We start from the raw sequence: 13685 nt of genomic DNA, 5'->3' as shown, positions 1-13685 counted from the left end.
TCCCCGTCAGATGAAAGTTAAGCAATTGCTGCCTTTTACTGGGCAGGCCTCTGCACTCTGCAGGACGCCCAGTGGCCTGGGTTCCTGGAGATCAAGCAGCAGTCCTGGCCTGGTTGCGCCCCGTTCCACTGCTGCCTCAGTGGGTTGGCTTACTTCGTGCTGAATCACCTGATCTTTGAACAACCACAGATAGGTTCAGAGGCATGCTCGGCTGAAGTTACAGAACCACCTGTCTGAAATTCCATCCCCTGAGTTAAATACCTATGGTTGATGAATTTTGCAACTCTTTCAAAACTTGGAAGAAACAATAAAAGTTGGAGCAGTAGGAAGGACACTGAGTAAAAGGGCAACCAGTTTGAGAAACAAAGTCTCTGCTGGATCCCAGAACACACAGACACTGAGAAGAGAAATAAGGGTAACCGGGAACTGCCGTCCCCACCTGTTTCCGTCACATCGGGAGCGAGGAGAAGCAGCCAGGAGGTTCTCAAGGAAACAGAGTAACAGTTGTTTGAAAACCATACGTATAACGTTAGTCCTGGCCCACAGTTACTGCTTATCACTTTCAGCCACTTAAAGTCAGCAGGGCCAAAACGCAGTGAAACAACAGATGTGCACACAGCACTGAGTAAGATGTTCCATCTTAAGCCCCACAGGTTCCACCCTCTAGCAGCAGACCTGCCAGTAAGGAAATCTTCAGGAGAGATGCTCGGAACCTGGAACATCACCACCAACACGTTCTCTTTGAGAAGGGGGAGGTGTGGGCCAGCAGAAAAAGTAAGTAACTTGGAGTCCGAAGACTTTGGTTCAGGTGCTAGCTCTGCTATTTATTAGTGGCCTGACCTTGGGCAAGCTCTTTCAACTCTATTAACCTAAATTTCTTCATCTGTAAAGTGGCTTAATAACACCCGCCCTGCCCACACATTTGGGTAACTGTGAGCATCAAGTAGAGGCTCGGGTAGGATCACACAGAGCTGCTTGCATAAGAGCACTTGTAATACAAGTTCTGTGAAAATGTGGGAATCTTAGGGTTCAAAAATATTGGCTAGGGACTCCCCTGGCGGTCCAGTGGCTAAGATTCCATGCTTCCACTGCAGGGGGCATGGGTTTGATCCCTGGTTGGGGAACTAGGATCCCACATGCCTCATGACGTGGCCAAAAATAAATATATAAATTGTTTAAAATACATATATATATATATATATATATATATATATGCTGAACCTGTTTTCTTCTTGCTGAATCAATAGGTCTCAGTGGGTTTAGGGAGTCTTCCAAAGAAAAAAAGTTTGATGTCCACAAATCCAACCATAATCCTTCACATGGATACTTTCTTTGAAGCCAGGGTAAGAATGCCTAAGTTCTAGGGATTTTATGCCCCCCCTCTTGTGTTGTGAGTATACTGGTTTTGTATGGGTGGTTAATAATGCCTACCTATAGAGAATGAGCTGAAAATCAGACAGAATGTACCCACGACATCATATCATCCCTACAGATGGCTTTTGCTACTGAGAGAACTGAGTCCCTAAGGAAGGACTCAGGGTGAAAAACCTGGTAAGTTTCACAAAACAATAGTGCTAAATTTTGTACACTGCATTTCAGCTCAGTACAGAATCAGACCTAGTGATACACCAATATATTTCTAATTCTGTCCTTGTTCATTTTAGAAACGAAAATTGACCTTTCACAGTTACCAAGTTTCTAAATCCTACTGTTATGCTCTTTCTGAAGAAATGAACATTTAACCAACTCTATTATTCCTTACAGACCAGTGGTTATACTGACACAAATTCTGCTCCCCTATTCATTTCTCTGAGTTGGACTGTTCCGTATTCGTTATGAATCTGTAGCCAAGTAATTGATACCCCTTCCTGACATCAGTGGAGACCCTTTGAATGAGGGAGACTAATCCCTCTCTCACAAGCCTGAAAATGACTATGTTCCAAGAGCCACCCACAAGTGCTCTTGTAACGTGGAGAGGATGCCTGAGATCACAGCATTCATATTATCTACATTCAAGTCCCTTTTGCATCACTAAGCGACGATGGAAATTGAGACAAGTTGCTTAAGCTTTCCAAGCCTCAGCTTCCCCATCTGCAGAACAGGCATAATGACAGTCCCTATTTCATAGTGTGGAGCTGAGGACTGAGTGACACCATGATACAAAGCACTCAGCCAGTACTGGGCACAAGGTCAAAGCTGTATTTATCGAGCACTCTCTGTTCAGTGGTAAAGAGCATTGGCTCATGTACCTGCCTTCAAACCTACCATCTGTGTAGCTTCGTGCAAGTTCCTTAACTTCCCTGTACCACAATTTTTGCATCTATAAAATGGGAGTAATAACAATAATATCTACCTCATACGGTTATAGGAATTAAATTAGTTAATACATATAAAGCACTTGAACTACCTAATTCGCTATGTGCTCGGCATTTTGCTAATTCTTACGTAAGCATTTATTATGATGAACAAATCCCCAAATACTTTGGGATCACAATTCAGAACGCCTGATTTTCCTCACATAATCTCAGTGAGACAAAAATCCCATTCATTCATTCAACATACCATTATTGACACCTCGTACATAACAGATGTTTTTACCACTAGATCCCCAACAAGGTCTTTGCTCTCAAGCAGTCTGCATTTTAGAGGGAGAAGACAGCCAATAAATATGGAAAAGACCATAATTTCTGATCGTCATAAACTCTGTGGAGGAAACATAATAAGGTGATATGTTAGTGAATAACAGGACCCGCCTTATATTTATGGTGGGCCCGGTACATCTGAGTAGGTGACATGCGCACAGGTGAATTAAATGTTGACAAGAAAGCGTCCAAGCAAAGAATCAAGGGAAAAGAAACCAAGGTCCTCAGATGGGAAGAAGTGTGCCTCGTCGGGGGGACTCAGAAAGCAGCCAGTGCGACCAGAGCATGAGAAAGGGGGAAAGAGACAAAGCCAGAGCCAGTGGGGTCAGGCCACATACGCACTTAGCAGGCCGTGGCAAGGATTTCAGGTCCTGCAAAGTCAAGAAATTGTTCGAATTTACATCATCTAGTTTTGAAAAATACTCTCAAGAAAGCTTTGTCTCTGGAGAGTAGTAATTGGTCCCAAACACCTAGCCTTATTTCTAGCTCCTGGAAGAAAGGAAGGCAAGTAAGAGTGCATTCCTTTCTTCCAGGAGGAATACAGAACTCAGATACACCACAAAGGTTCTTCTGAATGGATGATAGAAGACTTAAAAAACGACTGAATGAACAACAAACCCAAGAATTAGACTTGTGTTTTGGTTTCTCCTTTCCTGGAAAAAGCGCTGTAGGGAGTATAGTCTCATTACTATTACATAACAGGACAGGGGGTTCAGGGGCAGTACGTGCCGAGATCCCTGCACAGCCTGAAACACGCATCCCCTCAAAACATGTCCACACACCTTGTTCCAGCACACAAGTTGAAAATAGTGAAAAACAGACCACAAGAATATTGCTTCCATATAGACTAGATGTATTTTCATTTCCATTTTTAGTTGTAACAGCATAGCCTTATTCTATCAAAATCCTCCAAAACTGCAGAGGTTTTACCTGTCAAATGAAGAAAGCACTAAATAACAGTATCTCACATTTTCCAGAGCATGCTTTATAATCTATCACTACATACTGCTTTTCTCCTAAGCACCTATATTTATCTCTGTTTTTCAGTATATAGGTTTGTGTTAACATGACTGCTTTATTTTTTCACAACCAAAAGACATTAGGATAATGAAAAAGCAAATGACTAAATTATAGTATCTGAAAATTGTTTTACATTTGGAATCATTTCACGGAGACTGAACTAAAAATTATCTGCTGAAACTTTGCTGAGTAGGCTCTTGTTGCAATCTTTCTAGCAGAACAAGGTTATAGCAGAGCTTGTATTCTGCTCCAGAAGGAAAAAAAATCTTTAATACAAGCTAGACTAAACCATTCTGGTACTTTCTCTAGGACCATCACATAGAGCAGAGTTCTTCGTATGGGGGAGAGGGGACCTGTGAGCTTCTTAAGGTTATTTGCAAAATTGTGTCCATACATATTTTCCCCCTGGGTTGAGTCTCTCAAAGGAATCTGAGGCCTACATAATGGTTAAGAACAGCTGCTTGCTGACTCAGAATATGGCCGTTATGATTTGGCCTCCTGTAACTTAGATGTTTTCTTACACTGACACTAAGAAAGCTCCACATCCATGTTAGGTATCTGGTCCACACTTCTCAAACTCAAGGGTACCTCAAAACATTCCTCCCCAGACACAGCTCATTACCATCATCCATCTTTCCCAGAGAGTAGACCTTGTCAGAAACCCCTCACCTATGGTGCTGGTCTTCATTTATGAGTCCTCTCTTTGGAAAGTATATTAATTTTTGTTCCAGAATGCAGTGTGCTTCTTTGCCGAGAGAGAAGGGATTTCTGCAAGGCACATTTGTAGGGATACAACAGGGGTAGGCAACTCTCAGGCATTCCAGGGAACAGCAGGTAGCCAGATTCGTAAATTTAGGAAACCCCATGTGAGACTGGCCCGCTACTGCCCGGAGTCAAGGACCTACGTGGCACTTGGTCCACAAGCATGACTATTTCCCAGGTCTGAGCCATGGCCATCATCTCCTCCTATATGTGGCATTTTTAAGCTTCCTTGGGGAACGTGCAGGCCTGAGGAAGTGACACATCCTTGACCTCAAACTCTTTTGAGGTAGGAAGAGGACTACATTACTTTTTATATTCCCTAGGCCCGTACTCAGCACATGGTAGATATTCAATAACTACGTTTGGGAATAGAACCAACATCATTAGCTATGACCTATAAGGAGCACCTTTCTTAGCAAGTAAGACAAAGGCTGTGGGCAGTAAGGAGCTGCCAGAGCATCCAAAGATGATAAAGAAATGATGGAATCAAAAGGAGATGTGAAACAGAAGAGGCCAAGCAGAGGTGGTAAATACTGGCACTTCTTGCACAATTGCTAATAATGAGTCAGCAAGCACCAGGCCAACCTCCACTGCCAATAAAACAAATGAAGTACATAATTTAAGGGGAGCAGCTCTCCTAAGTCCAACATGCCTATGAACACTTGCATTCACACCTTCCTGCAAGCATCACTTATCCCGCAGTAAGACACTTTAATGACAAACCTAATAGGCCTGGCTTCCCTGTAAAAAGAATAGAAGGCAAAGAGGAGATTCAAAATGAGTGCTGGAATTTTACTCAGAAACAGTGGAAAAGATGAAAACACTCCTCTGAAAAGGAGAAATTTGACGGAAAACTTTACCATCCATTCCAAGGGTGGTACTACTTGCTTCTGGCTTTTAGGAGAGGTTGGCCAATGGAGATACTCTGGTTCTCATTAAATTGGGGAAGAGCATTCACAGGATCTAGGCTGAGACTCTGCTCTAGCTCTCTTCCTTGAGGGGAACCTCGCCTGGGCACTGAGAGCCCAGCTCCTGCGGCTCAGCTTTTACCTTCTCTGACAGATTCTCTGCTCCGGTACATGAAGAGTTCCTTTTCCCCGCTAAGTTTAAATATTAATTTTAAAGATATTTAATTTAGCATTTCTACGTGCCTGAAGCAAAAATACAAGAGAGAATTTTAGCTTATGCTCAGTCCATCCTGTTTATCTGAAAATACAAAAATCTCTGTGGAGTACCATGGATTCTACTCTTGCATGATAACATTAAGTAGGGAAAAATAGAATCATGATTCAACCTCTCAGTACTGCTTGTCCAAATCTTGAAAGCAGCATGATCGTAAGTCAAGCATTCATACTAGGTACTGTGCTGAGCACTCCGTATACAACAGTGAATAAGAGAGACACAGTGCCTGTGCTGTTGTTGTTGTCACCCGTTATTGGAGCCCAAAAGTCAACGTGAACCACTAGTGAGCTGTGACCATCCAGAGTTAATACAGTCATCTTTGAGGGGGGAAAACAATGGACTTTTGATTCAAGTAGACCTAGGATAAAATTCTGGGTCTACATTTACTAATCAGGCGACCACGGAGTTAAGAAGTACTGTCCCCATTTGCCACTAAGACAAGCGAGGCTTAGAGTCGTGCAGGTAAAATTTCTAAACTGTGTGGATTGAGTGCAATTACATAGGTAATGTACATTTTACTTAGACGATGTTGAAGACATGTTCTCCCCCTTCCCTCCCTCCCCCCAGGCTTTTTCAGGTAACATTAGCAGGAGAATAGAGATCAGATCGAGGGATATAACTGTCCAATTCCATTCCACACCAGCTGGACCAAATCTAGTAAACTGTGTTGATGAGTTCTATGCACTCATTTCTTAAGAAGATTCAGAAGTTCTCTCTATTGCAACCAAGTGAGAAGTTGGAATGAATGACTGCCAAGGTTCCTTCCACTTCTAATATTCTATGATTTTAGGGGAAGGATATTAATGAAGACTTTAGTTATGCCATAAAAAGTCATAAATGTAATACAATATCATCATAATATTTCAGATTTCTGCTATACTCTTTTAAAGTAAAACTTAAAAAAAAAATCTCATATTGCACAGGATCAAAGACTCACAGAACTGAGTATCTCATTTCTAAACATAAAGCTGTGCATTTTGCAGTGCTAAAGATAGGAGTTTTTCCTACTACATGCAACGTGATACAAGATAATGTCTAGGGGGCTTCCCTGGTGGCGCAGTGGTTGAGAATCTGCCTGCCAATGCAGGGGATATGGGTTCGAGCCCTGGTCTGGGAGGATCCCACATGACGCGGAGCAACTAGGCCCGTGAGCCACAACTACTGAGCCTGCGCGTCTGGAGCCTGTGCTCTGCAACAAGAGAGGCCGCGACAGTGAGAGGCCCGCGCACCGTGATGAAGAGTGGCCCCGCTCACCACAACTAGAGAAAGTCCTCGCACAGAAACGAAGACCCAACACAGCCAAAAATGAATAAATAAATAAATGAATAAATTTTTAAAAGATAATGTCTAAAACAGTGCTATTATTAAAATAACTTCATTATGCAAATCAATCGTGAATTAATACAGGGCCCATAAGTGTGTAATTTGGGTGAAGAAATAGTCTAATCAATTTTAAAGACATCTTTTTAAACGTGATTCAAGTTTTAAGAAAAAGCTAAAAGACACTTCCAAAGTAATAGCTTTTCAGCTGCATTTTAAAAAAATAAATTTATTTTATTTACTTATTTTTGGCTGCGTTGGGTCTTCGTTGCTGCGCGCGGGCTTTCTCTAGTTGCGCGAGCAGTGGCTACTCTTCGTGCAGTGCACAGGCTTCTTATTGCGGTGGCTTCTCTTGTTGCAGAGCACGGCCTCTAGGCGTGTGGGCTTCAGTTGTTGTGGCATGCGGGCCCAGTAGTTGTGGCTCGCGGGCTCTAGAGTGCAGGCTCGGTCGTTGTGGCGCATGGACTCAGTTGCTCCACGGCATGTGGGATCTTCCCGGACCAGGGCTCGAACCCGTGTCCCCTGCATTGGCAGGCGGATTCTTAACCACTGCGCCACCAGGGAAGTCCTGCATTTTTTGTCAAAGATACAATTTTACATCTTTCTGAGAAGGCTCTCATGACACAGGAGAATAAGAAGGTAAGAACTCCATGTGAACAAGATTAGATGTTTAGGAGTTAGAAACAGGACTCCTTTTAAAAAGAGTCAAGATTGGTTTGTCATGTTGTATTGAACTATGTGGACAAATGGTAGGAATCTAATAAAACTATGTTAATTGATTATATTTGAGAGTATCCTTCACATAAGTGGAATAATTTTTACCCAGTTTGCTTCCATAAATGAGTTTTAGGAGGCTTATGCCAAGTCACTTATGCATTAAACCTCTCAAAATATGGAGTCAAAACCATATTGGATGAGAGGAAAATAAAGATCCTAACCCCTTCTATGAATGGTGTTCCTCTGCTGTATGTCACGCTTTGCTCTGTACTTCCCAGGAGCCGAGAGAGACACACATGGAACACACATTCTCATTATTTGTAAAAAGAAAACTCCCCCTGATCCTTAATTCTCAAATTAGTGGGCCCTATGCATGTTTATACAGAGAGCAGCAAACAACATATGGATAATGCCTGAAATTTGTTTTGAAGAGCTCCAGATGCATCCCTCATTTGGCCGTTTCTTTAAAAAAGCCAAAGGCATAATATTAAGAGGTAATTTTACAAAGATATTTCCACTGTCAGGCAGGCAAGTGAGAGAGCTTATTTTCTTTTCTGTGTGAGAGGGGTGTTTTTAAATTTGAGAGGAAGATACAATAACTGGACAGAAGTTCTGCGGGAGAGCTCCAGGCACACAGGTGGTGGTGCTGTTAATGGGGGATTCTACCGGCAGAACTGCACGGATATAAACTGAGTGGCAACAGAGGCTGGGCACGGAAGACATTGTTTTTATGTTCCCTATCCTCGCTTGCTGTACTGAACTCATTTCTTTTAATAACCAATCAAAGTTCTCATAATAGAAATCTAGGCTGAAACGTCCAACAGCTGGCTAAGGATCCATTATTCTATAATTGTTGAGTGGAGGAGAACCATCCCAAAGATGCATTCTCAAACACATGGCACTCGTGTGAAAACAGCACTCATGCGTGAAAATAGAACTCAACTGAGAAAATAGCTTTCAAGGTCACTAGACGTGCAGGTGATGGCTAGCACTTTTGACTTCATTTAGTCTCAGCTGAGGTAGAAAAATGACCATAAAAATAAAGTGTATACACACAGATGTGTCTCTCATTTGAATCTCTCTGTATATATTCTAATATGATGGAGTATCTGTACCAAAGCAGAAATCTTAGATGACAAGTTCATCTGGATATGTGTGTGTGTATGTGTATGTGTATGTGCATCTGCATATACACACACATACATGTATCTTATTGAATGAATTAACTGCTTAAGCACTATGTGCCAGGTGATAAAGTATCCCTAGAACACTGTTTAAGAGACTGTATTACCAATCACGTCAAATGCTTTCAGCACCTGCACAGTTATCTTTCATTTGGGAGAGCTTTAGGATGCAGAACTGTTACTATGCATTTGTCCTGTTGTCCTTCTTCTGTGCTGAGGCTTTATGTCACTGACTACTGTTTATAACACTAGCTCAAATTATTCCTGATTCTATATCTAAAAATGTATTATACAAGAACATGTTCATGGCTATCATTCTGAAACAGGAGGGCACTTAAAAACCAACAATAAACTACATGCAATGGCAAAAGACTATCGTGCTGACTTTTGCACAGTCACAAAATCCAGAACAGATTATTCAAAGAACTCTCTGGAAGCTGACAAGCTTATAAAAGCAATCCTAATAAAAAATTTCTGCATTCTACATATATAACAAAGTTACAGCATGTCACTTGCTCTATAAATTGTCACTATTACCACTTGGAGCAGAAGGAAATGTACATATATAAAGATATATATGTGCATAATTTTATATTCCCAGAGGAAACTGAAAAATTATGTGCATTAAATAGTGTTTTAATTACAACATGAAAAACGACGTTTAAGCAATGGTTCACAGTCCCACAAGGGTAAAGTCAAGTGTAAATGCTGCCTAGTATAATCGGGGGAGAATGGACGGGGCACTCAGGCCTGGGAGAAAATTCTGATCCTGTCACTAGTTGGATCTATTACTTCTGGCTGATCCCTCTACAGCTCTGAGGTTCAGTTTCCTATCAGTAAAATAGAGATATTAAATATCTATTTTGCAGAGAGTTGTGGGAATTAAAGGAGAAGGAATAAGTCCCTACCCATTGCTGCTTTTTCAAATTATTAAATAAATTTAAAAGCTAAAAATAGAGATTTATGGTTCCTCAATGAATAACATACCAGCCAATATCATTAAGATTACGCTGTATCTGGCTAGATTTAAGACTGAAATTCAATACACATATTTTCAGCTCTCAAATACTATGATTATCTGAGCATGTATGAGAGAAGAATGTAAAACTCCTCTGAAGACAAATTTTAAGAAAACTACTCTAGAATATATGTGGGCACAATATTTAGGCCTCAGGAGCATTTTCATTTATCTGCTTTCTGATAAATCTATATTCTTTGTCTATGCTCATAAATAAAAGGCAGTTCTCATAAAGTGTGCTTGAGAAAGCAACAGGCTCTGTGCTCTCACATGTGTCATTACCTTGTATTTCTCACTCTTTAAAGGCCCAGTTTCTTTATTTCTCCCTCATGAAAACTTTGTGTCTACTCCACCCCATGGAGTAGTCCCCACCCTGAAAAAAGCTTGGGGTTCGTTTGGGGACACAAGACTGCCCTCCTTGCTGAGCACTGGGGTGGGCATGGCAGCGCCAGTCCTCGCTTAGAGATGGGCTAAAGGTCTCTAAAGGACTCACACACTTGCAGGCCTTACCTTTAAGAAAAAAAATAAAGCTTTTCCATCTTTTCCACCAACACAATTTCCATTTCCATTTCCATGTTCACTGTTCATTTAGATTTTAGGTGAACGATGTGAAGATTGTGAGAACTCTATTTTCAACAACTGAAGTTCTGCCCACTGATGGCCTATTCACATGTGGTTCAATACACACTAGGCTAGGCTTTAAATATGCTACGACCACACGATCTTCCCAAGCTATCCTAAAAGGAGGTGAACCCTGCTGGGCTTTCACCTCTTGCTCCTGTAGCCCCACCCTCCAACCTTGTCCACCCTGCTCTGTGCCCTGGGAAGCCAAGCTATGAAGACCAGGCACACAGCTCCCTTTTCCACTGGCTTTCAGCTTCGTTTGGCCAATGGCAGAAACTGGCAGATCAGAGGGTGGGCAGAGAGTGTGACTGGGGCATTTACTCCCCTGACTCACTCCCTGCCAGGCTGTTGTCATGTCCCTCAGCTCCCATCAGGTCCCTGACTCCACAGCTACCTTCTCCTGGATTCTGGTAACCACTTATCTTATCCTTTAGGCCTATAGGATAGAAATGGCTTCTCTCTGTTGCCAGCTATGAAGACTAGGTTTAGGTTGATTTCCCTAAATCGAACCCACACCATTGTAAACAGCCCCTTATTCATTCTCTTAAATAACACCAGTCTGAATATGCCATCTCATTCCTGCCAGGACCCTGACTAAGCCTTGAATCCAGTCTCAAAACACCAGGAAAAGAGCCACACTGAACCAAAGCATCAGGACTTGCTGTTACAGCAGGTATTATACGAACAGCTGCAATGACTAAACAGTACATCTTTACCGGGAGAGTATAAGAACAGTTGTTACTCTTATGTCATAAAAAACCAACAATTGGATTTATGCTACAAACCAATCAAGGTGAGACTGAAGGCTTTAAAAAGAAAATGAGAATATCAACAAGAAAAATCTAGCTGAAAAATATTCTATAATCCCATGCAGATATCACAAGCCCACCAAAATGCAGCTTTTTCTGCTGCTACCATCACTGGAGAACATCATTAAATAAGGAGAAGGGTGGGGGGCAAGATTCCTGAATCTCAATAAAAGAGCTGAGAAAAATGAACACATTTTTATGAACATAGTACTGAAGCCCACGGAAGCTTTAGTGTATTCAAGGCTGCACTCTTGCTGCATCATAGAACCTAACACATATCTATACTGAGATGTAAGTTTATTTAAATATAAAAAATTCACAGAGGGGAGGGGCCAAGATGGGGGAGTAGAAAGACCCTGAGCTCACCTCCTCTCATGAGCACACCAAAACAACATCTGCAGAACAACCATCCATAAAAAAAAGACTAGAACCTACCAGAAAAGATCTTCTCCAACTAAAGACATAAAGAAGGAACCACAACAAGACAAGTAGGAAGGGCAGACTCAAGATATAATCAAATCCCATACCCCACGGTGGGCGACCCACAAACTGAAGAATTATATTGCAGAGGTTCTTCCACAGGCATGAGAGTTCTGGGCCCCCTGTCAGGCTCCCCAGCCTGGGGGGTCCTGCATCAGGAAGATGATACCCTAGAGCATTTGGCTTTGAAGGCCAAGGGGTTAATTTCGGGAGCCTCACAGAACTCAGGGAAATAGAGATTTCATTCTTAAAGGGCCTACACAAAATCTCACACACACCAGGACCCAAGGCAAAAGCAGTAATTTGATAGGACCCTGGGCCAGACCTACCTGCTTGTCTGGGAGAGTCTCCTGGAGAGGTGAGGGGTGGCTGCGACTCACCCAGGGGACATAGACAATGGTGGCAGCCATACTGGGGAACATTCTACCCATGAACACTGCTGATGGCAGCTGCCATCTTGGCTCATTAGCACCAAGACCTGGCCCCACCCCACAGCCTTTAGGCACCAGTACTGGGATGCCTCAGGCCAAACAACTAACTGGACAGAGACACATCCCTATCCATCAACAGATGACAGGCTGCCTTAAGATTTCCTGAGCTCACAGCTGCCTCTAAAAACACCCTAGATACAGCCCTTCCCACCAAAGGGCCAAGACACAGCTCCACCCACCAGTGGGCAGGCACTGGCCCTTCTCTCCAGGAAGCCTGCAAAAGCCTCTAGACCAGCCTCATCCACCAGGGGGCAGGCACCAGAAGCAAGAAAACTACAATCCCACAGCCTGCGGCTCCTGCTTGCAGCAGGCCAGATCTTAACCTGGGAACAGCTGGGCCCAGGCCCTGGCCCTGTCCACGAGCAGACTGATGCAAACTTCAGGCCCCATGGCCTGAAGTTGGGTATAGACCCCATACCCAACTGTGTCAGGAACACCACCCCCCAAACAATCTGAAACAAGATCTGAGATCCCTGGGCCCTGCAGCCAGACTACAGGAAACAGCTCTGTCTACCAGTGGTCCAGCACTAACTCCAGAACCTGGCTTCACCCTCCAGTGGGTGGCCAACAGCCCCGGAGTCTTCAGGACCCTGACTCTGGCCATCGGTGAGCCAAAACTAGCCCTGGGACCCCTGGGGTTCTGCAGCCAGCCTCCTCGTGACCAGGCCCTGCTAACCAGCAGCCAATAATCATGAGGGCCTGCAGAGTACAAATGCAGAGTTTTAAAAATGCATTTGAAATTAAAAGATTGGCAACTTAAAACAATATATATATATATAGACTGCTATACAAAAACCTCATGATAACCACAAACCAAAAATCCATAATAGATATACATACAAGAAAGAAAAAGGAATCCAAACTTAACACTAAAGATAGTCATCAAATCACAGGAGAATAAAAGAAGAAGAAAGGGGGGAAAAGACCTATAAAAACAAATACAAAACAATTAACAAAAGGGCAATAAGAACATACATATCGATAATTACCTTAAATGTAGTCAGGTTAAATACTCCAACCAAAGGACATAGAGTGGCTGAATGGACACAAGAACAAGACTCATATATATGCTGCCTAGAGAGACTCACTTCAGATCTAGAGACACATATAGACGGAAAATGAGGGGATGGAAAAAAGTATTCCATACAAATGGAAATCAAAGAAAGCCAGAGCAGCAATACATGTATCAGGCAAAATAGACTTTAAAATAAAGAATGTTACAAGAGACAAAGCAACACACTACATAATGATCAAAGGATCAATCCCAGAAGATATAACAATTGTAAATATATATATGCACCCAACACAGAAGCACCTAAATATTTAAGGCAAATATTAACAGACGTAAAAGGAGAAATCAACAATAATACAATACGGTAGGGGACTTTAACACCCTACTTACATCAATGGACAGATCACCAAGACAGAAAATCAGT

At 42.4% G+C, this 13685-nt stretch overlaps 1 protein-coding gene and 1 long non-coding RNA gene across 4 annotated transcripts in view; one reads left to right on the top strand and one right to left on the bottom strand.

Annotated features, from left to right (window-relative positions):
• LYPD6B (LY6/PLAUR domain containing 6B) overlaps window positions 1–13685 on the bottom strand; it is a 221935-nt gene that overhangs the window by 14151 nt on the left and 194099 nt on the right. Inside the window, exon 1 of one of the 3 annotated variants that reach the window (XM_061199949.1) lies at window positions 7169–7241. The exons of the other annotated variants lie outside the window; for them this stretch is intronic. The gene's annotated coding sequence lies outside the window, so the exon portion shown is untranslated. Of the gene's footprint in view, window positions 1–7168; window positions 7242–13685 lie in introns of those variants that run through there. 3 annotated transcript variants of the gene reach the window in all.
• The window catches only part of LOC133097769 (uncharacterized), a 141851-nt gene that overhangs the window by 116243 nt on the left and 11923 nt on the right, over window positions 1–13685 (top strand). Inside the window, exon 3 of the long non-coding RNA XR_009702058.1 lies at window positions 646–774. This is a non-coding gene — a long non-coding RNA (uncharacterized LOC133097769). The remainder of the gene's footprint in view (window positions 1–645; window positions 775–13685) is intronic.

The sequence above is a fragment of the Eubalaena glacialis genome, chromosome 1 (assembly GCF_028564815.1).
Source record: "Eubalaena glacialis isolate mEubGla1 chromosome 1, mEubGla1.1.hap2.+ XY, whole genome shotgun sequence".
Lineage (NCBI taxonomy): Eukaryota > Metazoa > Chordata > Mammalia > Artiodactyla > Balaenidae > Eubalaena > Eubalaena glacialis.
Note: the sequence above shows the minus strand (reverse complement) of the source record. Positions and strands in the feature narration are given on the sequence as shown.